Source organism: Geotrypetes seraphini, chromosome 8 (assembly GCF_902459505.1).
Source record: "Geotrypetes seraphini chromosome 8, aGeoSer1.1, whole genome shotgun sequence".
In the NCBI taxonomy this organism is placed as follows: Eukaryota; Metazoa; Chordata; class Amphibia; order Gymnophiona; family Dermophiidae; genus Geotrypetes; species Geotrypetes seraphini.
Window position 1 is genome coordinate 138,088,056 of NC_047091.1, and position 27,559 is coordinate 138,115,614.

Genomic DNA, 27,559 nt, shown 5'->3' on the forward strand with positions numbered 1-27,559 from the left:
TAGATACTCAAACCTCTGATGCTTTACTGCAGCTGACAGGCTTGAAAAGAAAAGAGAGGCTACAGGGAATGCTTAGAAAAGAAAAAAAATACTTTATTGCTAATCATTTCTTCCCCCACCCCTTTGCAATATGTTGCCTTCCCAGGGTAAAGAGGCAAGAGGAAGGTCCCACCCTCTTGGCCTGAAAATACTGGCCAGGTCCTCCTATCGTGTCTTTAGTGCGGTCACCTTGCAGTTGCGACTCTTTATATTTCATCTCTACTGAAGACACACATCTGTTGGCTCTGGACCAATAACCATTTCTTCAGGCGTGGAGTCTGAGAGGCATGCTGTTATAATAACATAACATAGTAAATGATGGCAGATAAAGACCTGAACGGTCCATCCAGTCTGCCCATTAGTTATACCCATTAAAAATACATGATTAAATTGTCTCTTTTAAACAAAAATGCTAGTTATCCCAATCCTGTCCCATCTATGTAGGGGTGGAATTATCCAGCTACATTACAGCTTTACATTGTGTTTTTGTCCCAACTTAAAGGGCCCTAACACAGCTGGCCTTTTCTTACTGCAGCAATATTTTGGTCACTATGAGTTATATGGTATTGAGATGCAAATCCATGTAAAGCAGCTCATTAGTATGTAAAAATCATAATGTAACCTGTGTTACATCATTGTCAAGGTCTTTTTGTATTGTAATCTGCCATGAATCATAAGGGAAGTTGAGTGGAAAATTTAAGGAATAGAATAAAATACCAGGAGAATAACAGTAAAAAAAATCCCAGCCAAAAGTTGAGGTTATTTTATAGTGCCAGGACAATCGGACCTCAGAGCTGTGGGTACCATTTTGGCATCTGGAGCTTATTCTGTCCAATGATGTCTAGACCATCAATGAATGAACGTAATGGTAGGCCCTCTCAGGGGTTGGAGTCTGTGATCTGAGTGTTAGGACTGTGATCAGATACGGGGGGGAGGAGGAGTAGGAGACAGCACAGGCCCTGCAAGTTTTGGCTTTGAGATCTGATGCTCCCGGGCTGTTGGAACAATACTGCTTATGAGGTGACTCACAGGCAGCATTATTTATAAATCTCAGGTGTCAGCAGCCTGCAGGACTGTTATACCGCAGGTTGCTGACTCCATGGTAAATGAAGGTGCAGTAAAATTACCACACCTTGATAACTTCTTCCCTATTTGTATTAAGATATTTTCATTGTACTGTATGAACAGTATGAGCATCATTTACTATATCAGTGTTTTTCCATGCTGCCTCTTATGGTATCTTCTGACAAGTTCTCATATTTGTTATTTAATTGTTCTACAGTGCTGGCAAATGTGTATATTTCTGGTACTGCTATCGTGTTGTTCTCATCTCCATGTTTACCACATTGATATTATTTTTGCTTTTATTTGATCACATTATCATTACTTTGCTATTACAAAATTTTTTTTAATATCTTATGTCAAGCTTTATCTGCTGTAATCTGTCGGGTGAATCTCTTCATAATAATCCCCAATAAATAAATAGAATTTTGCCAGATACTTTTACCTCCCTTGGACAAATCACATTTATTGAACGTTCTTTGTTCTTATCAAAATATTCTTTAAGACATTATGGGGCTCATAATAATAATAAAAAAAAGTCTACAAAGTGGCCTAAATGGGTACTTGGACGATCAAAAGGTCTGATCATCAAAGTACCCATAAACAAAGCTGGTTTTAGACTTATCTAAAACCAGCTTAGGCCTGTCCCCTGCCTCTAAACGTATAGAGCGAAAAGAGGCGTTTTTAGAGGAGGGGAAAAGGGCAGGTAGGCTGACCTAGACATAGGCGTACAGCAGGTATAACCAAAATGTATAGGCAGGTTGCCTAGTCGGCACTTATACATTTTGACTTAAACCAAGTGCCGAAAATGGAGCCACTGAGCTGATCGCAGCTGCCGCAATCAGCTCAACGGCCCCAGCAATCTGCCTACCCTCCACTGCAATGATCGCGGCAGGAAAGATGGCTCATCTTCCCTGCTGCAATAATGATCCCGAAGTGCCGTTAACCACGGTACTTGGGATCACTATCGTGGCAGGAGAGATAGTTAATCTCTCCTGCCGCGATCCACCCCCCACCCCCCAACAAGATCAGGCAGGAAGGAGCCCAACCCCTCCTGCCCAAGCGACCTCCCCTCCCCTGATCGGATTGGACAGGAGGGACCCAGGGCCTCCTGCCCTGATGCAACCTCCCCCAACTGCCCCCCGAATGGCCCCCCGAACACTCGTCAACCCGCAAGACCCCCACCGACCCCGCAACACCCCACCTCCACTCGCGACACCCCCCCTTTACCTTAAAAAAGTTGGACCGCTATTCACAGAATGGCCCAGGCGTCTCAAACCCTACCCACAGGAGGGGGGTCATTGGGCAGGAGGGATTGGGCTCCCTCCTGCCCATATCGAGTCGTGGAGGGTCGTCGGGCAGGAGGGGTTGGGTTCCCTCCTGCCCAAGCTGATTGCAGGCCAAGTCTGGGCAGGAGTGGTTGAGCTCCCTCCTGCCTAATCTTGTCGGGGGGAGGGGTGGATCGTGGCAGGAAAGATTAGCTATCTCTCCTGCCACGATCGTTGCTGGGGGGGGGGGGGGTATGGATTCTGTAAACGGTATTGTTTTTGACAGAATCTAGTTACAGAATCCAGCTTTTAGGCGTAGGACTGGCTCCTTCGCCTAAAAGGCCTGGCTTTGGGCGTTTGGGACTTAAGCTTTTTTTTGGTTTATTATGTCTTAAGTGTAGATGTAGTGGTGGTCTGGGCCTTTAAACAGCTGAACGTAGAGGCAGGCTATTTTTTTTTTTTTTTTTTTTAAAACCTCCTTTTGGACGTTTGTTTGTTTTTTTGAGAATGGACTTTTTCCCTGCTTCTATTTTCAGCGTTTAGGGCCTAGTCCAAAAGGAGACTTAGATTTTTTTTTTTTATTATGACCCTCCAAGCATATGAAATTTCTTTATTTGTGTAAGTCCCATTTGGACTAATTATTCTCCTCTGCCTCTCTCTTCTCTCCCCCAGTTTACAGTTGGCAGCTATAATTCGAAACTTTCAGTACATGTTCTCTAGTGACCTTAGTGATAAGAGTTGCAGTTTTGTCATAAGTCAAAAACTGTTTACCACATTCTGAATCGCTAATGTCAGCAGAACTTGTCAGTATGCACAAGGCTTCAGTTTGAAAGCTTTTATAAATCCCTCCCAGGATATGTGGCTACCCTGGAAATATCTTTCTTTCTGTGTACTTTTTTTTAGGTTTTCTCAGCCTTTTGTCACTCTTACCACAGCCCTCATTCTCATACTTATCATTCCCTCTGTGAGAAATTCCCTAACCCCTATTTGTCCTGTTTGTCTGTTTTAATTAAGTTGTAAGCTCTATTGGGCAGGGATTTTCTTTTAAATGTTAAATGCCCAGTTTAATGTCCATGTATGTGTCTAGTAGTGCTTTAGAAATAAGTAGTAATAGTAGTTGGATAGATGATATAATACATTACACTTTCTGAAAGCACAGGAAACATTAAACGTTTCTATTAAGAGCCTAAATTTATAGCAAGTTACCTAGGTTGGAAGGGTAAGTTTGTGCCTATTGTGGGCCAATTTTAATTCATCAAGCAGAGATATGGCCTTAACGCACATTAAAGGCCAGATTCTATAAACAGCACCATTATCAGCGGCCACCTAAAAAACGGCCACCAATTTGTGTGTCAATGGCACTGTTTGTAGAATCATGGCTACCTCAAACATAGGCGTCGGAAATATAGGCCAGGATTTTCAAGGGCTACAATTCTGGCGCCTATGTTTGATGTGAACCGTGTCTACGGAGGTGCCTAAGGTAATTTATGACGTTAGCCATGCCTACTTTGACCTTAGGAATTCTAAGGCGCCTCGATAAACACAATCTAGGTGCCGATTTTGTAGGCACCTCTAGGTGCCTACATTTTTAATTTTAAATTATTTTTAGATTGTTTTTGAATGGCTTTGCCACTTAAAGTTAGGCACTTGTAGAGCGCCTACTTAAAGATGCTGAAAGCCCATAGGTATCAAATTTGATTTGATTTTAATACGGATTTTAAACGGAAATGCAATAGCGGTTTACAATTCTAAAAATAGGTCATTATAACAAGTTACAAACTTATAAATATCTCATTGTGCAACAACTATTATTATTATACTAATTATACCATCACATCCATAGGACCCACCCCAAATATAATAATAATAATAATTTTATTTTTTATATACCGCCATACCCGGAGAGTTCTAGGCGGTTTACATCAATTACATTAGGATCTACGTTTACAAGCAGATTTACAAACAAATAATCGATTATGTAAAAAGTAAAAACCGAAATTGACAGAAGATGGAAGTAGCTTGTTGAAGATAGGGAAGAGAGAAGCTATTAAGAGGGGGGGAAAGGGGGGCAAGGTGATAATGTGAATGGGTGGGGCCATTAGAGGTCTTGTTTGCTGAATAGGTAGGTTTTCAGTGATTTTCTGAAGTCGAAGTAAGAGGGGGCCTCGAGTATCATTTGGGCCAGCCATGGATTGAGCTTGGCTGCTTGGTAGGCGAAGGTTTTGTCTATGAATCTTTTAAAGTGACAGAGTTTTAGCGAGGGGAAGGCGAACAGTTGAGTTCTACGGGATTTCTTGTTTATGTGATAGAGGTTGAAGTGGGGGTTGATGTAGCTAGGAGTAGAACCATTTACCGATTTGTAGCAGAAGCATGCGAATTTAAAAAGGACTCTTGACTCGAATGGCAGCCAGTGTAGTTGGTGGTAAGAGGGGGTGACATGTTCCCATTTCTTAAGGCCGAAGATGAGACGCACGGCGGTATTTTGGATTATTTTTAGTCTTCTGGTGGTTTTTTTCGTGGCGTTAAGGTAAATGATGTTGCAGTAGTCAAGAATGCTGAGGATGGAAGATTGTACCAGTAGGCGGAAAGAGGTGTCGTCGAAGTATTTTTTTATGGTGCGCAGTTTCCATAGTACGGAGAAGCTTTTCCTGACCATGTGGTCAGTGTGGTTTTCTAAGGATAAATTTTTGTCCAGCGTGACTCCCAGAATTTTTAGGGTGGATTCAAGAGGGAAAGTAATTCCTTTCAATTGAATTGTAGTGTTTTTGATTTTGTCATTGGGGGTGACTAGGAAGAATTTTGTTTTGTCGGGATTAAGTTTCAGTCTGAAAAAGAGCATCCATAGTTCAATTTGGTTAAGAATGTTTGTAATGTGGTTAAGTAGTTCTTGTGAGAAATTGATTAGTGGGATGGCTATTGTGATATCATCTGCATATATAAAGAATTTGAGCTTGAGGTTGTGTAGTAGGTTGCCTAGGGAGGCCAGGTAGATATTGAACAGGGGGGAGCCCTGAGGGACCCCACAGGTGTTGTCCCAGCTGTATGAGAACGCATTGTTCTGGAAAACCTTGTAGGATCTATTTCTTAGGAACCCCTGGAACCAGTTGAGGACCTGATCAGAAATGCCGATGTGGGCCAGGCATTCTAGTAGAATAGTGTGGTCAACCAGGTCAAAGGCACTACTCAGGTCCAGTTGTATTATCAGTGCACTTGAGCCTTTGCTGAAGAGCGTATGGAGGTGATCAAGCAGGGAGGCTATGATTGTTTCGGTGCTGTGATCTGCGCGGAAACCTGATTGATTGTCACTTAGGATGTTGAATTTTTCAAGGTATACTGCGAGTTCCGCCTTTACCAACCCTTCTGCTATTTTGGTAAATAAGGGGATGCTTGCGATCGGTCTGTAGTTGGATGGGGAATCTGGTGGTTCTTTCACATTTTTTATAATTGGGGTAATCATAATATGACCTTGCTCAGACGGGAAGTTTCCTGTGGATAGAAGGGAATTAACCCATGTCATCATGTTTGCTTTGAAGAGGAGCGGGGCAGCTTTCATGATGTTCGGAGGGCATGTGTCCAATTTGCAGAATGAGTGTGAATATTTGTTGTAATAGGTATTGAAGGAGTGCCAGTCGATTGTTTTAAATTGTTTCCAACTTAGGTCTGTTCTAGTTCCCGGGTCAGGGTTAGATAAATCCGGGTCCGGGAGAATTGGGAACTGCTCGAGGGGGTTGGGTAAGGTGGGTATTGTAGACCTTAGCTTTCTAATCTTGGTGTTAAAGAAGTCTGCAAGTGTGTTTGCAGTTAGCGTTGATTCTTCGTGTGTGTTTGTGAAGGTCTCGATGTTGTAAAGGTCATTGACCAGTTTGAAGAGGTTACTACTGTTGGTTTTAGTGTTGCCGATTTTGTGGGAGTAGAAATTTTTCCTTTTTTCATTAGTGAGGTTTTTGTAATTTTTTAGTTTTTGTCTCCAGGCTAATCTATGTTCTAAGGTTCCGGATTTTTGCCATAATCTTTCTGCTTTTCTGAGGTCCTTCTTAAATAGCAGCAGTTCTGCATCAAACCAGCCCATCTTATTGCAAACCTCATTATTAAATCCACTCATTAACTATATAAAAGACCTCAATAAATAGCTGTTAGCCCTACCTCTAAGATGTGCTTAATGTTATTCTCACCTCTCCTTAGTGACTCTCCTTACTATCCATGTTATAATGTTCATTCCATAATACAGAAGTTTTCAGTAAAAGGCCACATTTTCAATAGCCATAATGCTGCTTGATGAATTTTCCCCCATGTGTGTTTCTAAAACTGTCCATAAGCAATGAAGGCGACATGGCTAAAATTAAGCCGTGGATGTTTGTTTGCTCAGCAGCAGATGAGCATTTCATCCAAAACTTGTCTCTGAGCATGCCTACATCTGAAGTTGTATAAAAGTACATGCCTTTTTATCTTTTCTACTTCTGTGTGGGGTGGGGGTAGGGGGATGCAATTTTATAAGCAGCATTCTGCAAACATATATTCATAAACATGTAAAAACTGCCTTGGTAAAATAAATATATTTTTAAAAAAATGTTTTTATAAAAGTAACCCTTAACATATGAAATCTCTATGCCAAAATGGGGCAGAATGGCGCATCCACTTGAAAATACATTTACACACCCATTTATAAATCAACGCCTAATTTTTCTCCATGGATCTGCAAAGGGGGCATGACCATGGGAGGGGCATAGGTGGGTCAGGGACATTCCCTTAAAATGCATACAGCCAGAATGATGCAGATTTACGCTCAACTTGTACTCTGGGATTTACACCTGGTTACAGTTGGTGTAACTCTTTGTGCCCAAAATTGAGCATGAAGTAACATAAGAACATAAGAATTGCCGCTGCTGGGTCAGACCAGTGGTCCATCACGCCCAGCAGTCCGCTCACGCGGCAGCCCCCAGGTCAAAGACCAGTACCCTAACTGAGACCAGCCCTACCAGCGCACTTCTTGTTCAGCAGGATCCTGTCCAACCCTGTCTTGAATCCCTGGAGGGTGCTCTTCCCTACGACAGACTCTGGAAGAGTGTTCCACCACGTTCGTCCGGAATCTATCCCCTTTCAACTTTAGAGAGTGCCCTCTCGTTCTCCCTACCTTGGAGAGTGTGAACAACCTGTCCTTATCTACTAAGTCTATCCCCTTCAGTACCTTTAATGTTTCGATCATGTCCCCTCTCAATCTCCTCTGTTCGAGGGAGAAGAGGCCCAGTTTCTCCAATCTTTCATTGTACGGCAGCTCCTCCAACCCTTTAACCATCTTGGTTGTTCTTCTCTGGACCCTCTCGAGTAGTACCATGTCCTTCTTCATGTACAGCGACCAGTGCTGTATGCAGTACTCCAGGTGAGGGCGCACCATGGCCCGGTACAGCGGTATGATAACCTTCTCTGATCTGTTCGCGATCCCCTTCTTTATCATTCCTAGCATTCTGTGTGCCCTTTTTGCTGCCGCCGCACATTGTGCAGATGGCTTCATCAACTTGTCGATAAGAACTCCCAGATCCCTTTCCTGGGAGGTCTCTCCAAGTACTGCCCCAGACATCCTGTATTAATGCCTGAGATTTTTGTTACCGACATGCATCACTTTACACTTATCCACGGTGAACCTCATCTGCCATGTCAATGCCCTTTCCTCAAGCCTGATTATGTCACGTTGCAGATCTTCGCAGTCCCCCTGCGTCTTCACTACTCTGAATAACTTCGTATCGTCTGCGAATTTAATCACCTCGCTCGTTGTACCTATGTCCAGATCGTTTATAAAGATGTTAAAGAGCACGGGTCCAAGCACCGAGCCCTGCGGCACCCCACTGGTGACGCTCTTCCAGTCCGAATACTGTCCATTTACCCCCACCCTCTGTTTCCTATCCGCCAGCCAGTTTTTAATCCACATGAGTATTTCACCCTCGATTCAATGGCTCGCAATCTTCCGAAGTAGTCATTCATGCGGAACCTTGTCGAATGCCTTCTGAAAATCCAGATATACAATCTGGGTTGCCCTTTTCTAACTGCATGCTGTTCTGTAAAGAACACTCATCCCGGCAAGCCCATTATAGAATGCCATTCATTACTGATTTTTTGGGGCACCAATTTTGAGTGCCATTTACTGAATCCAGTCTTAAACTTGGTTCTTTATAAAACTGTGTGTAAAGTTGTATGTGTATTAGAAACAAAGCAACTTTTTTTTTTTTATTGTTACGGCATTAGCAAATGCTTTTATTTAGGATTAGATTTACAGAAGTGTGGTACCATGTTAGAGCACTTGCCTACACAAGTCCTATTTCTTAATAACATGCACTAACACTGATAATGCACAGATTTGGTCCTTAATGCTGAAGAAGGCAATGCTCAAGTATTTATATCATATAAATAAGCATTAATGTGACAAGACAGCTCTGAAAATGGAAATCTTACATCTAATGATGACATTGCATATTCTTGTGGCCATGATTTGCTAAAAATGAGAGAGAAAAATAAAGTCTGTAAAGCACTGCAGGATTGTGTCCTCAAGTGAGTAAATTTTACTGTTACATATATTTTCTTTTTTCCAAACTTTATTCATTTTACATCATATAACAAGTGTTAGATACATTTTCAATAGAAATCAGTGAAAGAAACCAATAGCAAACACTGATGATCCTAATGGAATGAAAATAGTTTAAACAGCTGTGCCTCCAGTGTACTATTCATTTTGTTAACATCATGTTCTGTGACAATGTCTAAAGGGTTTTTTTTTTTAAATAATTAATGCAATAAAATTATACTACTCAGAAGTTTTTGAGGACTTGTGCACAAGAGCAGAAATAAAACTGTTCCTAGCTATAAAAAGATGACAGAATCAGTGCTACTTTTATTTCAAGTTGACATTCATAGTGCGTTTGTGCTGTTGCATTCAGGAAGTTATTGCTGGATGGCTGCACACACGGCAAGGGGAATAAATGTGTGAAGTGCAACAAACATTGACCCTTTATCACAAGGGATTAATGGACTTTGTGCAATTGATTTGAATTGCAAATAAGATTTAAACAAATTGGGAGGAGGAATGAAATAGGAAGTGCAGCAGATTCCGTACCATAAATAGCTTGCCAGAGTTTTCTGAAATGGAAATTTAGCAAATATGTGAACGTATTTCTGGTAAATCTGTCATTATTTATTTATTTCAGACATTCTAATTCCAACCAAACAGCTCTGATAAGTTCTGTCTCTGCACTGCCCTATGAAAGGATTAGGATCAGGATTTATTTACTGCCTTTTTGAAGAAATTCACTCAAGGTAGTGTACAACAGTATCAATCTGGACATAAGAAATATACAAAATCAACAGAAAAAATATTCAAATAACACACATATTTTGGCATAATATGCTGCTAACAATATTGACATAAACATTTTAATAGACATATGGCACTAGATGCCCAAAGTTGACAGTGGGAAAATGGCCATTTTTGAAAATTGTCTTTCTGGACGTTCAGGCCATCAAGTTGTCCAGACCGTCAAGACCTCTATCTTTATACCACATTTTTGAGCAAAATTTTGTCCGTCTCAGACGCCCAGAACAAGACCATTTTGACGTGGAAGGAGCTAGTCCTGTAATGGATTGGCCACCCAGACATGACAACAGAGCAATGGGGCCATAGCGCCCGCGTCTACTTACAATGTAAGGGAGACGCGTAAGACCGCCTAGGTTCGCCTAATGCTACTTCCGGGATAAACCATGCCTAGCCTTAGGTGGGCTTGCGCACCTCCCTGTGTTCCTGGAGATGCCTCTAATGTAGGTGGCCTGCCTTGGGAGCTTTTTTAAAAAAAAAAAAAAGTGTATCCCGATTGGCTGGTTAGCAGCAGTAGGACACCTTCTGCTGCCTACAGTCGGGACGCCGTTTATAGAATCCGGGCCTGAATGCTTGAATGATTGGAATACTGTTGGTAGATGACTACACCAATGTGTATATGTTTAGCTATTAGTGAAGTATGTTAAATTTTTGTTATTTTCTACAATAAAGTGCAGATATTGATGGTTCATTTAATAAGATACTGCTAGATTGATAAAAAGATATTTTATTCCAAAACAATGTATCATTGCTGAGTGTGAAAACATAAAAGTTATAGCTATAATACCAAGAAATTTGCTCCATTAAGCAAAAATAGCAGCAAATTTTATGAAAAATGGAGCTTTATATAATCGGTGGCTTTGAGTGACCCCAGGATGGGCTTTAAAATATATTTTTTTTTTAATTTTCTGATCAAGCACAATCAAATTCATGGGGAAAACTTCAATTTGTACAGTTTTTCCAACTTCAGGTTTTTCTGGACAACCCAATGCCTGCTGTTCTTGGAGAACACCTGGTACAGGTAAGTAACTTTGCTTTATTCACTGTCTTTTTTACTTTATTTTTATTGATAAATTTTTTTTTTCAAACTTTGTACTGTGGTTTCCTCTGTTACAGCCACTGAATTTCAGGGCATCATATTATTGCTTTACATTGGAAGAATAAGTAACAATTGTGAAAACTGAAAAAGAATAGTGACAAGGAATAGTAATATCAGAAGACACCCACTACCATGTAATGGAAAACACAGGAAAGACAAACACTAACAAAAGAATCAAAACACAAAGAATTATGTGACACTAATAGAGTTTATAGATTTGAAGCTGTTGTTCTTTTTTTATCTATATGCTCCACCTTCACTTACACTCTATAAGGCTCATAATCAGAACTTTTAAAACGTCTAAAAACCCGCCTAAGTCAGCACTTTAAAGTCCTAATAGAGAGGACGTCTAAGTATCAATAACCAAACCACCCTTCTGGACGTTTAGCAGGATTTCTTATACCTCTGAATGCCGCTATGTGCCCAGAGCTGAAAGGGATGTATCTGGAGGAGTGGTCAGGGCGGTATTTGGGCTGGATGTGGGCCGACTTAGACGTGGACGTCCTGCAGGGATAATCCTGGACAAAACTTAGATGTTGAGTTAGATAATAGGTATAAGAGACAAAAAGGTATCCAAAGTTACCAAATAACCACTGCAGAGACAAAGTAAAGACCCTCACATACTCCTCCAGTATTCACTGACCCCCCTCATACACCCACAAAGATCAGAATAAAAAAGTACATACCTGTCTCCAGAACATCAGCACCTGGTATAGGAAAGCCTAGTAGAGCTGCACACAGGTGTCTTAAATAGCCTGGGGGATGGGCTAGTGACCCATAAAGAGGAGTAGCAAGTCCCGTAAGCCACCGTAATCACTACATTCATGGTGGAAAATGTGAGCCCGCCGATAACTTTTTTTCTGGTTAAATGAGAGTGTGTTAGAAACCTTGTCTAACACACTGTCAGTTCACCCCCCTCCCCCTCCCTCCTGCCTCGAAGCACCAGCGTGAGCCACAGAGCCCTCCCTCCCTCAAGCAGAAGCAGAAGTGGCAGAAGCAGATGGCAGTCCTGAGCTGCAAACTCCTTTTTTCTCTCCCTTCCTTACCTGAGAGCATCTGGTCAGCAGGAAGCAGTTTCAAAACAGGCTGCTCATGGCCAGCCTTGGCAGGGCCTTTCGTCTGATGCATCAAGGCCCTGCCAGGGCTGGCCACAAGCAGCCTGTTTTGAGGCTGCCTCTTGCTGACTGGCTGCACTCGGGTAAGGAAGGAAGGGAGAGAAGAACGGAGGGAGGGAGTTCACGGCTCAGGCCCGCCTGCTTCTGCGACTTTAGGGTTTGAGGGAGGGAGGAGGGCTTTGCAACTCAGGACTGCTACTGCGTTGGTGCTTTGGGGCAGGAGAGAGGAGGGGAGTCGTACTTTAGCTGCTTTGGGGCTTGAGGGAGGATTTGTGGCTCAGGACGCTGCTGCTGTTGCTTCAGGGGACATTTATTCCTCACCGGCGATTTTTTTTTTTTTTTTTGCCAGTTGTGTAAGAGACCCGGTTAACCAAGACTCTGCTGTACTTTGCTCCAACTTATCTCACTAAGCTGTATTTCAGCTAGCAAATTCAAAAGTGAGAACAATACTTTTCCTATGTCCCTGTGCTAGCTGAGATGGAGTCTGCTAACAGATTACACAGGGGAAAACAAGAAGAAGAAGGGGGGGGGGTAGCCCAACAGGGATACAGCAGTGCACTCTGGGAGCTTGTCTTAAAGACATAAACTTTATTTACACAATCAATATACACATTCAGTGTGCCCTGACTAAGGGGACAGCACAAATTTAGTTTGCACTATAGCCTGGAAACATTTTGGTTTTCTAGTATGATTTCAGTTTAGATCAATGATGGATTTAGGGATTGTCCTTTGTCATCTGAACCATAACTTATTATATGCCCACATTTTTCTTAAAATACATCTTGACATAACAGCTTTTCATACCTCCAAGGTTATCACTGAAAACATTTACAATTACATTTTTCCTTGACTATCATTGTAATAGTGATAAGTTATTTCACCTGAGGCAGGTTCTAAAGAAACCATTAACTAGATTTTTAGACACCCCTATCCATTATGTTGTGAATGTGTCATTCGACATTGTCAGAATATTGATTCAATAATTTTTTTAAACTGACCTTCAGAATGAAGTATCTCAAATCACTTGTACTTCAGTGATTTACTGAGATAACAGATGCTATTTTCATGTACCACTGTCTTGGGAAAATATATTTAACACACAGACTGCAAGTAGTATTTTGGGATTTGTTCCACCTGGATAGTCTCAGGAATAACATAAGAAATTTCCTCGTGGAAAGGGCAATAGAGTAAAAGAAAAAAGAAAGACTACAGTGGTACCTCAGAATCCAAACACCCCAGCACTCGAACAACTTGGAATCCGAACTATTTTTTTTAAATTAAATTTTGCCTCGGAATCCGAACACTGCTTTGGAATCCGAATGTATGGGAACTGTAAGCGTTGCTCAGCCCAAAGCTTCCCCTCTGATGCAGCTTTCTGTTTCTGCCTGGGCGGTTCATGTCGGAGGGAAGCTTTGGGCTGAGCACCACTTACAGTTGCTGATCTTGCTGTCTATGCCGGTTGGGATGCCCGATCTTGCTGTGTATTTGAAAATCTGAGTTTGTGGGACCAAGGAACGGATTAATCTAGTTTCTGTTATTTTCAATGGGAATAATTGACTTGGAACTCAAACATTTTGGAACTTGAACGGAATTCTGGAATGGCTTAAGTTCGGATTCCGAGGTACCACTGTATCTGGATTCATAAGAATATAAAAGCCTTGCTGGGTCAGACCAGCTGTCCATCAATTCTAGCATTCTGTCTCATATCAGCCAGTCTGGTATCAGATTCTAATAGAAAAGTCCATTCCGTTTCAAGAAAAAATGAGATAAGGAGAGGATTGGTGGGGCGATAAAGTTTGGTTATAGTCTGCCTTCATATTCTGTTTCTATATGTAAATCAGATGGTGTCAGAACCCTAAATGAAATCCTATACAATTTCTATTCTGTCGCCTTCAGGCTCAAAATCTTCATCATTTTTCATGTTTGATCTTTGTCTTGTTTATGTTCAGTTCTAATTCCATGTTATAAAGCATGTCATCTTTGCTAAACGGCACTAGAGATTTTTAGCTCAGGCCTGCAATGTAAATGCTCTGATGCTCATAGAATTCCTGCGAGTGTCGGAGCATTTTATCTCGCCCGCATGGGCTAAAAACTTCTAGTGCTGTTTAGTAAAACCCATTGTTAATTTATGCATGCATCTTGGGAGCATCTACAAATTTAGGTGCCATGTATAGTATCTTGGGGATCCACAAACACAACACTTATATCCTCCAGTTCAAACGCTGAAGCTAAAGTTCAAGGCTTAACTATTTTATACCTAAAGCATATGCACATATGCAGGGGAATTTGCCTCAGAAGCTACCAGGCAGTCATTGCTCCAGAGCTAGGAAGGAGAACCCGAATTCCTCATTGGTTAACCTTCAATATTCTATCATAGGCAACCCCACTGTGCCAACTATAACTGTAAGGTGACTAAATATTAATCTAACAAAATACAAGCCACACTTATCTGTTGCTTCACGGCAGACAGGCTTGATAATGTGGTACAGGCACTAGTGAAAGCTTCCTCTTCAAACAGTCAATGAAGGCCTATGTTTCATGATTATAAAATCATTTCTTCAGGGCTCTAAGAAACACAAAAACAGAATCATGAGAACATAAAATTCAAAAATAATATCCTATATCATCATCAAAATTACAGCTTTCCAAACCTGCAGTTTACTGATGTTGAGAGTCTCGCATAGTGAAAAAAATGGTGCTGCAGCGTCATTAAAAAGGCTCAGTTGGTCACATGAAAACTGTCAAGTGACCAGCATACCTGGAACAGATTTAAAGGAACAATGGCAGTGCATCAAAAAGCTAAAAATAACCAGGTATAAGTTAGTAAAAATGAATCCAATCAATTGAAACATTTAAACCATGAGGTTGTATTGATTTTAGTTGAAAAATCCAACGTTGTTCCTGCCTCAGAAGCCCTAGATTTCTGTTCCCTCCACATTGATTCGCTGTTATATATGATCCAATGCAAAATATTTCAGATCTTTGAATTCATGATTGTACTGTATACAGTGCTGCACCATTGGGGCATTCAGTGCACCCCTCATAACGGCGCCCCTATTAAGCGAAATTGCCTTGATGTTTGTCCAATGTATAGTTTACCACAAACACACATAATCTGTGGTGCATGCGGTTTTGTGCCTTAAAGTGTACTTTCTTTTATCGACAGGGTTCACAAATTCAGTAAGAAAAAGAGTAATTTCAATTGTTCTACACTGCAACAGACTAAATGTCCCCCCTGATTTTCTTTTACTTTTGGGGAACTACGAATCACAGGACATAAAACTTATGTGCTATTTGCAATCAAGTGTCCTGAAAAGCTGGAAGTAAGATCACCATATGCCAGTATTTTTTCAAAATTCTGGACACTTTGCCTGTACTCTCCCCATAATGTAAAGGGCATGTGATAATGGAATCTTGTTCATTGATGTTATCGGTTCGATTTGGTGATAAAAGTAGATCTCTGTTGGCATATAGAGCGCTTTTATAAACTCTATGGACATGATTTTTAGGATATCCTCGTGCTACTAGCTTTTTCATGCACTGCCATTGTTCCTTTTAAATCTGTTCCGGTTATGCTGGTCACTTGACAGTTTTCATGTGACAAACTGAGCCTTTTTAATGACGCTGCAGCACCATTTTTTTCACTATGCGAAACTCTCAGCATCAGTAAACTGCAGGTTGGGGAAGCTTTAATTTTGATGATGATATAGGATATTGTTTTTGAATTTTGTGTTCTCATGATTCTGTTTTTGTGTTTCCTTAGAGCCCTGAAGAAATGATTTTATAATCATGAAACATAGGCCTTCGTTGACTGTTTGGAGAGGAAGCTTTCACTAGTGCCTGTACCACATTATCAAGCCTGTCTGCCGTGAAGCAACAGATAAGTGTGGCTTGCACTTTGTTAGATTAGTATTTAATCACCTTACCATTATAGTTGGCACAGTGGGGTTGCCTATGATAGAATATTGAAAGTTAACCAACGAGGAATTCGGGTTCTCCTTCCTAGCTCTGGAGCAATGACTGCCTGGTAGCTTCTGAGGCAAATTCCCCTGCATATGTGCATATGCTTTAGGTATAAAATAGTTAAGCCTTGAGCTTTAGCTTCAGCATTTGAACTGAAGGATATAAGTGTTGTGTTTGTGGATTTTTGCTCCAGTTCCTCTTTATTCTTCTTTTTAGTATCTTGGGGATAACATAGTAGTCTATATCTCCAGCATTTAGACATTAACAGCAGCTTTGTGGCTAGCATAGGTGCTTGCACCCAAATGTTAAGCACATATAGAAATATGATGGCAGATAAAGGCCAAATGGCCCATCCAGTCTGCCCATCCACAGTAACCATTATCTCTTTCTCTCTCTAAGAGATCCCACATGCCTATCCCAGGTTATTATTGTATAAAGGCACCTATGATCCTTTATAGCAGTGGTTCCCAACCCTGTCCTGGAGGACCACCAGTCAGTTGGGTTTTTGGGATAGCCCTAATGAATTTGCATGAGAGAGATTTGCATATAATGGAGGTTACAGGCATGTACATCTACCCCATGCATATTCATTACAAAGATGAAACATGAACTGTGTCAGGTCCACAAGGATCTGCAAGCTAGATAGGTTATGATATATTGTTTGATATTACATGTTGTGTTTTTAACAATTGATTGTACTTAATAAACTCAGCTTTATCTTTCTTCTGTATATTTGCCGTGGTCTGATTTGCCTTGTTTTTTTGGACTACATTCAGGTTTATTTAAAAATTTGATACCGCCTTATCAAAATTCAAAGCGGTTTTATATAATATAAAAATAAAAAGGGCATGAATTAAAAACAAATTACAATTAATATTACAAACAATCAAACGCACAGACAAACATTAACATACCGATACAAAATGGTATTATGAGAAATATGACCACATCACCAATGCATACCTAGACTCACACTGGCTACCGATAAAAGCAAGAACCCAATTCAAATTCTACTGTCTACTATATAAAGTAACCCATGGTATTGCACCCAGCTACCTAAACAACCGACTATACCGTAACCTCTCACCCAGAATAAGGAGAACTCAGAGCCTATTCATCTACCCCCCTCTCAATGGTACCAGACGCAAGAAACTATATGATAGCCTTTTGGCGACACAGGCAGCGAAGATTGACCCTACCATCTCCAATCTACTGATCAAATCAACAGACATTAAAGTATTCCGAAAAGAAATCAAAACTCATCTTTTCAAAAAACACTTCCCATCATCCTAACTTCACTATAGCACTAGAATACACTCTCATGAATACCACCTCCACCACCACAGCAATTCCTTCAACAGAGTATAACTCACTACTATATCCCGAATGTATTATTATTATTACTATTCATCACAGTAACCTATTATATACCTTCTCTTTGCTTTGTAATTCTCCAGGAAATGTCCAGACTTTCAATGTTACTTGCTATACACATGACTCTTAGTATTGTAGAGATAACCCTCCTAGAAAAGTTCAGACTTCTAATTTTTATACTTACTCCTACTTTGTACTTCTACTGGAAATATACAGACTATCAATTGTAACTTGCTATATACATGACTCTTAGTATTGTAACGATCCTGGAAATGTCCAGACTACTAATTTGTAATCCGCTTAGAACCGCAAGGTACAAGCGGAATAGAAATCACTAATGTAATGTAATGTAATATAAGAAAGAGAGGGAGAAGGATCAAAACAAAAGGGAGGGGAACAGAAAATAAATAGTCTGGTACTTTATAAAATAGGTTAAAATGATTAAAAAATGTCAAGGAACAAGTTTCCATTGCCGTCCTTAAAAGGACTGTTATACTCCAAATACGTCTTTAAAAAGAAAGGCCTTCAAGTTACTTTTAAATTTATCAAGTGATGAAATTTCTCTTATATAGTTTGGTGTTGAGTTCCAGATAGTAGAGGCCATAACAGAGAAGATATTAGTGCACATAGTGTTAATGTGTCTTAAAGAGGGAATGGATAGCAGATTTTGATTAGATGAACGTAATGTACAATGGGGTGTGTGGGGGATTAATAACCTGTTGATGAAATCAGGTTGGCCGGAAGTTATAGTCTTATATGTCAGTAATATTATTTTATAGGAAATTCGATGATCTTTGGGAAGCCAATGGGCGTTGATCAAAAGTGGTGTGACATGATCAAATTTTCAACCTTTTGAAATAATTTAATTCTTTCTACATAATTACCTAAAACAGTAGAGATAGTGTTTGGCATTTTTAAGCTATTCCACCCAGTTCACTGTTTTTGGGTTGTTTTTTTTAGTTCAATTTGTTTATTTAAGTAATAAAGAAAAGAAAAAAATTACATCATACAACAAAAACAGTGTACAGAAATTGGCATTAGACAATATAGCATTGCAGAAAACAGAACATCCAAATGTACAGTAATAAGGTAATGTAAAATCATTGAATTAAAGAGATTGTAAGTATTCGTCAATGGGTATCCAAATATCACGGGTTGGAATTAAACGGTTCGTTTTCCTTTGGTTCTGGTCAAAAATTCAATTTTGCTTAAACTGTAGTTAAATATTTCGTGTAAATTTGTTTATGAGAATGTAAAAAAACCAACCCAGAAAAAAAAACTAAGCATAAGGTTTTAGCCAGTATCCAACTTGCTAAGAGAGCAACTGCCTAAACAAGAAAAATCTGTTTACAAAGCAAAGCCACCTTTTCTAGCTGCCAGGTTTTTCTTTGGCTTCTCTTCTAGGATGCAGATGGGCCTCGCTACAAGGCAGAATGTTATGGTTCTGACATGAGACTTGAGGATGCCTGGAATTGGCATTTGGTATTACAAAAAGAAGGCGATTACTGTCTAGGAAAATAGAGATGATGGTCTCAAAAACATGCATCATAAAAGTACTACAGAAAAGGGTTGGTTTTAATATAGTGCATGGTTTATCTCATCAAAGGAGCTACAATTAAGAAATTATTTTCTATAACTCATACTTTCCTTAGTGCCAGCAGCAGATGAATTCAGAGGCTACAAGTCTCCCTCCATATTCGCAGATTCAGCACTCATGACTTTGATTATTTGCAGTTTTTATCTTGCTGACTCTGTCCCCTAAGTGACATCATCTTGGAGTGCCGAGAGAAAAGTTCAGTGTCAGAATGTCACTAAAAAATAATAGGAACTACCTAAATGAAAGCTGCTGTAACTCAGTGGTTAGAGGCATTTCTTCCACAGGTCAGGGGTTCTAATCCCTTCCCCCCGGTACCTTAACAGTTTCTTTTTGGTCTCATAAGACTTTGCAATTTACATTTGCACTTTGCCCTTTCCTGTGTCCAGAGGGAAGCTTATTTTTACCCTGAGAAGGCTATGATCTCCTAAGGTCCATCTTACATGACAGGAACTTCTGCTTGAAAGGAAGCACCTGTAGCTCAGTGGTTAAAAACACTTCTTCCATCTTCCATAGGTCATGGGTTTAAATTTACCCCTCTCCCCCAGTACCTTAACAGTTCTTTTTGGTCTCATAAGAGAGTATGAGTTGTGGACTTTGCCATTTACATTTGTGCTCTGTCATTTCCGGATGCCGAGGGAAACTTATTTTTTCCCTGAGATGGCTATGATTTCCTAAGTTTATCATCTCACAATGCAGGAACCCCTGCCTAAAAGAAATCTCCTGTGGCTCAATAGTTAAATGCACTTCTTCCATCTTCCCAAGGTGGTGGGTTCAAATCCCTAGTATGGTTAGGAACCCCAGCACATATTCCTATTATTTTTTTAGTGACATTCTGCCATCTGGGTGCATATTGATGATATCATAATGATTGTGCATCAGACTCTGAATCGCAGCCATTGTGAGTAGGGATTGTCTTCTTATTTTCTTAGCCTTTTGGGAATGAGGTTTAGTATGCTATATATTTTTCATGTTCTTTACTTGAGTAATGCATTATTAAACATCTTTTTCTATTATTAGCAAAGAGGAGTCCTCTTTACCCCCCAAATTAGAAGGTTTAGTATGCAATATATATATATATTTCATGTGCTTTGCTTAAGTAATGCATTATTAAACATCTTTTGACTTTAATATCAAATTGGAGTCCTCTATACCCCAAATAATAGAAGCCGTGTTTACCTATATGCGGATGCCTCAGGCACACCTAAGAGACGCCTAAGTTGCGTCCACCTAACTCAAACCTATCTAGAGCCCATCTCACGCTCAAAAGTAGACCTGCTTTTGTAAGGAGTCCTCTTTACACCAAAAAAAGATATACATATATAAATAGATATATATTTGTAAACCCTGTTAAACCTTATGTATACCCTGTTATGTTTTATTATATGTTTAAACTTGTAACCCATTCTGAGGTCTTCTGTGAGAAAGGGATATAAATTCAAATAAATAAAATGAAATTTGGCACATGCATGCAGTGAGACATGGGTGCATCACTGCAATCTGGAGAGCAAAAAACAAAGCACGATGAAGTAAAGGAAGCAGTGCTCAGTTCCTTGGTTTTAGATGGAAACTGTTCACTCACTTATTGCAGCGGTACAGCCAGGAGAACTTCAGACCACCTTAGATTTGACAGAAGCTTACCTTCACACCCCCATCTTCTCGGAACACAGGAAATTCATCAGATTCCATATGCTGGAAAATCACTATCAATTCTCAACACTTCCCTTTGGGCTAGCAACAGAGCCTCAAACTTTTATCAAGGTTATGGTGGTGGTGACTGCTCATCTGCGCAGAGTGGGTTGGCAGGTGTACACTTGGATGATTGGCTGGAGAGAGAAAAGTGGCTGCAGCATTTGTCAAGACACTGCACAGTCTGGGATGGATTGTGAACTTCTGGAAGAGCCACCTAGTGCTGACACAGTCCCTGGAATATCTAGGAGTCTTTTTCAACATGGCGAAAGCCAAATCTTTCTTCCAAAAGCAAGCAAACAGAAGCTTTGTGCTCATATTCCAGCTTTGTTAGCCAAGCCAGAGTCCACTGCATGGTATTGCCTGCAAGTCCTAGGGTCCATGACAGCTGTGATAGAGGTAGTGCCTTGGGCAAGGGCACACTTGTGACCCCTTCAGAACACATTGCTGTCTTGCTGGTCGCCTCAGAGGGACTCCCTGCAAACTCCACTTCCCTGGACAGGCCCTGGCAGGCTATTGCAGCATGAGCTGGCGGCTTTGTCCAGTCTTTGGCAAAGGGGATCAAGTTTCAAGTTTTATTAATTTTGATATACCAACCATCAAGTTAATATCTGGCTGGTTAACAATATGTTTAAAAGAAAGAGAAACTAAACAGAACTAAAAAAAAAAAAAAAAAGAGGCATTGTGTATATACTTATAACATCACAAGACGAACTAGACCGTGAGGATAAAAGGGAAGGGAGGGTGAAGTTGCATATTTGAGAAGAAAATGGAGATAGTGGGGTAAGGATAAAACATAATGGAAAGGGGCGCTTTAAAGAAAGCGGTTATTGTTGGTAAATAGAGAAGATGGCTCTAAGTGAAAGCGAAGGCATCGCGAAATAAAAACGTTTTTAAATGTATCTTAAATTTATCAAGTCGTGATTCGTCGCGGAGTTGCTGTGGCAGGGAATTCCAGAGGGTAGGGGCAGTTACTGCAAAATTTACTTTACGTGTATTGTAGAAGTCTTTGATAGTGGGGATAAATAGAAGTTTTTGATCGGTTGATCTTAGAGTGCGTGAAGAGCAGTAGGGAATGAGAAGTTTGTCAAGGAATGAGGGCAAATGAGAGAGCTTTATTTTGAAGGAAAGTAAGATAATTTTAAAGGTGATGCGGTGAGTAATAGGGAGCCAGTGTGCTTCTTTTAGAAGAGGGGTAACATGGTCGTATCTGCCTACTTTATGGATAAGTTTTATTGCAGTATTTTGTATTAGTTGTAAACGATGAATTTCTTTTTGGGGAAGGCCATTTAGAAGAGAGTTACAGTAATCGAGATGAGAAATTACTAATGAATGTATCAGGATAGTGATTGAATTAGTTTCAAGGATGGAAGAAAGGGATCGGATGATGCGTAATTTATAAAAACAAATTTTAACCACTGAACTTATGTGATCATGAAAGGTAAGGTCTCTATCAATGATTACCCCTAAAAGTTTTATCTTCGTGTCCATTTGGATTGGTGTAGATTTAATAGAGATGTTGTCCAGTAGTAATTCTGCGGATTTGATAGGAAGTAACAAACTTCGGGATTTATCTAGATTGAGGGAAAGCTTGTTTGTGTACAACCAGTCATATATGATGTTTAATTTGTTATTAATGTCTTTGATGTCTGAAGTGTTTGAAGTATTGATTGGGTGAAGGAGTTGTATGTCATCGGCATAAGCAAAAATAGTAAATCCGATGGATTGAGCTAATGTGAGAAGAGGAGATAAGAAAATATTAAATAGAAGTGGGGATAGAATAGAACCTTGAGGGACACCATAGGAGTGAGTTGTGGCTGCGGAAGAAGTATTGTTTATATGTACTATATTGTAACGTTCATTAAAGAAGGATATAAACCATAAGAGAGCTGAACCTGAAATACCGCATTCTTTAAGTCTGTTGATCAGAAGAGAGTGATCGATGGTGTCAAAAGCAGCTGCTAAATCTAGAGAAATAAGAACCACAGATTTTTGATGATCATGATAATATTGAATGGTGGAAGTCAGACCTAATAGAGATAGTTCTGTAGAATGGGATGAGCGGAATCCTGTTTGACAAGGATGTAGAGCATGGGTTTTTTCGATAAATTCAGAGAGTTGGGAATGAATGATTTTTTCTGTTAATTTAGAAATTGTGAGTAGATTAGCGATGGGACGGTAATTTTTGGGTAATGAGGGATCTAAATTGTATTGTTTGAGTTTGGGAAAAATAAGGGCTGTTTTCCATGCTGTTGGTACGGTATGATCAGAGAAAGATTTGGAAATCATTGCTGAGATGAATGGGCCAAAGAAAGAAAAAAATTTTTTGAGAATGGAGGGTGGGAGACTTTCCGTAGAATTGTTGGGTGTGTTTAATGATTGTAAGATAAGAAGAAGATTTGTTAAGGATGGCATTTTGAAATTTGAGAGGGTACTGAAGGAAAGTTGTGAAGAGTCGTTGGAGTTTTGAGAAGAGGAATCGAGAGGTAAAGGTCCAAGATTAGATCTAATATTTTTAATTTTATTGTCAAAGAACTGTGAAAGATCATCAGCATTAGGTTGGGTAGAGGGAGGTAGGATTTTTTTCTTGGAGTATTTAGAAAGTGATTGGGCTATATTAAAGAGATTTGAAGAGTTACGAGTAGATGTGATCAATTTTGAATAATATTCTTTTTTTTGTTTGTTGTATAGTTTTTTTGTACTGAAAGGCTTTTTCTTTGTATGTAATGAACAAATTATTGAGTCGAGATGTGCGCCATTTGTTTTCAATAGAACGAAGTTGTCTACGGAGTAAAGCGAGATTTTGGTTGAACCAAGGTTGTTGTTTTTTATGAATTTGTTTAGAGTTTGGGTGTATTTCAACTTGGGGTGCCAAGGAGTCTAATAGAGATTTGGTGGAGGTTTCCCAAACTGAAAACTGTTCTAAAATAGAAAGAGTAGAGAAGTCTTCAATATTTAAATCAAAGGAGGCTTGGATTGAAGATTGAGTTATATCAGTGGTCTTACGGGTATAGTAATTATTTTGTTGTTGTGTTTGATTGATTAATGCTGGGAAATCTTGGTGCCAAGTAATCAAGGTGTGATCAGACCATGGCATAGTATAGGATTGGAAGTTTTGGAGGAGATGTTTGTTCAGTGTGGGACAAAGAACCATATCTAGAGTGTTTCCTGCAAGATGGGTAGGCATTGAGAAAAGGGGAGATAGTGATAGGTCGGAGATCAGTGTTAAAAATTCAGATGTATTAGGATGATTAGGGGAGTTAAAATGAATGTTAAAGTCTCCTAATATTATGGAATTAGGGTAAGCAATATTAAAATCTGTTATGGTAGAGATGAGAGTATTGTTTTTGTTATTGGAGGGGGGAGGTAGATAAGAAGGAAATTAAAGGAAAGAGAATATTTTATAGTGAATTGAAGAATTTCAATGTGAGAGTATGTAGTTTGGTTGGAGAAGTTTGGTTGGAGGGAAATGGAATTGTGATAAATAACAGCTAAGCCGCCTCCTTTTTTATTTTGACGGGGTTGGAAAATTACCTTATAGTTTAGCGGGCAGGCTTGGGTTATGTAAGCCTCCTCTCCTTCCGTTAACCAGATTTCGGTGAGACATAGAATTTGTAAGTGGTGTTGAATAATGGTGTCATGAATTAGATGGTGTTTATTTTTTATAGATCGGACATTTATCAGACCTATTTGGAGTTTAGTTAAAATATTATGAGTGATGGAATGATGAATATCAAGATTGGTAGTAATAGGAATATGGTGTCTTGCTTTAGTTTTTGTTAGTGTGGGGGAGAGATTTTTCCTTGGAGGTCTATGGCCCCATATGGTAGGAATAGAGGCCATTGGTTTGGGATTATGTGTTTGTAGAAAGGAGGAATTATTTTTGATTGTAGTATGAGGTAAAGAAAGAGAGGATGTATAACAGTAAGAGAATAGTAGGATTTTAAGAGAGAGAGAGAGATTGTAATATGTTCTAGTGCATAAGATAGTAAGAAGAACGGAAAATAGGATACCCCTTCAGATCAATTCCTGGGTCATCCTAACAATGGATGTCAGCTTGTTTAGTTAGGGGGCTCATTACAATGGCCACTCAGTCCAAGGCCAATGGACCCCATCTCATCGGAAGTAGTCTGTCAACAGACTGGAACTCCGAGCAATTTGGATAGTGATGCTCCAAATGAAATCTTTGCTGGAAGGCAAGGCAGTCAGAGTTTTCTCCAACATTGCCACAGTGGTGGCTTATGCCAACAGACAGGCAGGCACCAGGAGCGCTCTGCTACATCAGGAGGTGAAAGCGTTGTTATGCAGGTGATCTTGGCGGTACACATGGCTGAGGTGGACAGTGTTCAACTGGATTACCTCAGCAAGCAGACATTGGATCCAAGAGTGGTCGTTGTCTCTGCGAGCCTTCCACGCCATTGGGAGGGGCCTTAGGCATCTGAGCCAATCAGGGCCTTGGGCTCCTCCCCGTGCATCACATGATGCACTGAAGAGGGCAGGCTCACCATTTAGGATCTGCAGGCCCTGAAGGAGGAGGGGACCATGCATCCCTCCTCCTTTCAATGGACAAAGTTATGGGGGGGGGGATTTGAGAGAGCATCCGGTGACTGGAGGGTGGGCATCCCTCCTGCCTTTTTGGGGGGGGAAGGGAAGGATAGGGGATGGTTTGGGGGGCCTCCATTGGCAGAAGGGAGTGGGTATCCCTTCTGCCAATTTTCTTTTGCACGGGAGGGTGAGAGATGCCATGGCAGGAGGAGTGGGCATCCCGCCTGCCAATTTTCTTTTGCGGGGGAGGGGATCGGAATGGCAGGAGGAAGTGGACATTTCTCCTGCCATTTATGCTGCTGGGGGTGGGGGGTAGGTTCACAATACTGGTTTGTCAGGGAAAGCAGTCATCAGCGGTGGGGGGTGCTTTTCTTCTTTTTTTTTCTAATAGAGCAGATATTGTTCATGTGTAACATGTACATCATATGTGCCCTTTTAAAAAAAAAAAGGCTAAATAGGTAAGCAACCAGTCACTTTTTTTGGATCGCTAAAAGTGATCACTTTTTTTTAGTGCTTCGGGAAGCCATGTTACAGCATCAATCGCTCCACTAGTTAACAGGGCATTTTGATATTAATGAGCTTATTTGCATGGTCAGATTGGGGAATGAGCGATTGTACAGAAAACCATGTGGTGAGCCATTTTCTGCATGGAGTTGGCAAATGTGATCATCACTAAAGCTGTCAAAACAGGTTTAGCGACGATCACTGGCTTTAGTGCATTTGGACCCTAATCTCTTTTTAAAATTATTTACAAGCATCTACTTGGCATAAAGTAGTTCTGATAGGGAGGGTACCACAATTTGACAAAGAAAGAAATTAACATCATTCAGGGAAAATAAAAATTAATGTTCTTTCCAATCACTTTAGACCGCAATTCTAAAGAGGGATGGGAGAAGGAGAAAGAAAACAGTGATGTTTTAAACAAGAAACTTTTCCAAAAAAAGTTAAATGTTACATTCTTCACTCCTTATTTTCAGTCTCTATAGTTGTAGGGTCAGCTGTGGAATTGATGTTTTTTTAAATAAAGAAATGAACTAAACTGTTCTGGAACAAAGAAAAAATATTTAACCCCAGGGTTCAAGAAAGGATTGGACAATTTCCAATTACTTAATAGTTTCAAACATTTCCAATTACTTAATAGTTTCAAACATTATAATGGAATCCAAGTCTTTTCCAATTCCAATTCATTGGGGCCGCAGACCCCCTCCAGTAGCTTCTACATCAATCTATAATCCTCCGATCCGGATCACTTTAGATAAAAAGTACACCGCAAATAACTTAGCTGCCCCCCCCAATAATAATGTCCGTTCACTGCGTAGCAAACACCATATAATCAAGGATTTGATAATAGAACATTCTTTAGACATTCTCTGCATTACAGAGACATGGCTCTCTGAGGGAGATGAGGCTTATCTCTTCTACGCTAGTCCTTTAGGTTACAACTTCAAATATAATCACCGAGTCGGAAAGAAAGGTGGAGGTTTAGCAATAATTTTTAAAACAAGTTTATCTCTAGTAGCAGAAATCTCTCTAACTAATAACAATATTATCGAATCTCTTCAAGTTAAAGTTAACTCGAAGCCTAAAATAGATCTACTATTATTATACATCCCTCCTCCAATTAACCAATCAGTGGTAACTCATTTATTATCCATAATTTCTGACTTCTCTACTACACAAATTCCTCTACTTTTAGGTGACTTCAACGTTCACTTTGACGATACCTCTAATTCAATTACATCCGATCTCTTAACTCACATTGATGATCTTAGTTTTGAAATACTAAACTCAGACCCGACTCACATCCATGGTCACACTTTAGATGCGATTCTTGTTCCTAGTATATTAAGTTCCAACTTCTCTCAACCTACTTCACTTCAAGTCCCCTGGTCAGATCATTATCTGATTCAAACCAATTTATCATTGCCACCTTTTAATGCTGCATATCATGCCCCTAAAACTATTACAGTAAGAGACTTTCAACACACAGATCATTCACTTGTTTCAACTGCATTTACCATAGACTCCGAAAAATTTAGTTCAGAACCTCTAACCGAACAAGTAACCATGTGGAACAAGGCTTGCAAATCTTTATTAGACAAGATAGCACCGCTTGTAACTAGGAAAATTTCTTCAAAAAAACAAAGAAATCCATGGTTTAATGCTTCTTTAGGCCTCTTAAAAAAACAAACGCGATCAGCTGAACGTAAATGGCGATCCAAACCCACCCAGGAAAATTTAGATAATTATAACAAACAATCACAATACTATCGGCAAGCAATCAACAATACTAAGAAACAATACTACGCGAAAAAAATCTCTAATACCAATAACTCATCAGCCTTGTTTAAAATTCTTAAACAACTAACTACTTTCAAAAATAAAAAATTAATTTTGACCGACGAAACTCCAACAGCTCAAGCTTTAGCTAACTATTTTCAAGAAAAAATAAAT

The 27,559-nt window shown here is 39.9% G+C and overlaps 1 protein-coding gene across 4 annotated transcripts in view; it reads left to right on the top strand.

Moving 5' to 3' along the window:
* TANGO2 (transport and golgi organization 2 homolog) overlaps positions 1-27,559 on the top strand; it is a 192,439-nt gene that overhangs the window by 33,165 nt on the left and 131,715 nt on the right. The window contains exon 1 of one of the 4 annotated variants that reach the window (XM_033954992.1): positions 10,728-10,747. The exons of the other annotated variants lie outside the window; for them this stretch is intronic. The gene's annotated coding sequence lies outside the window, so the exon portion shown is untranslated. Of the gene's footprint in view, positions 1-10,727; positions 10,748-27,559 lie in introns of those variants that run through there. 4 annotated transcript variants of the gene reach the window in all.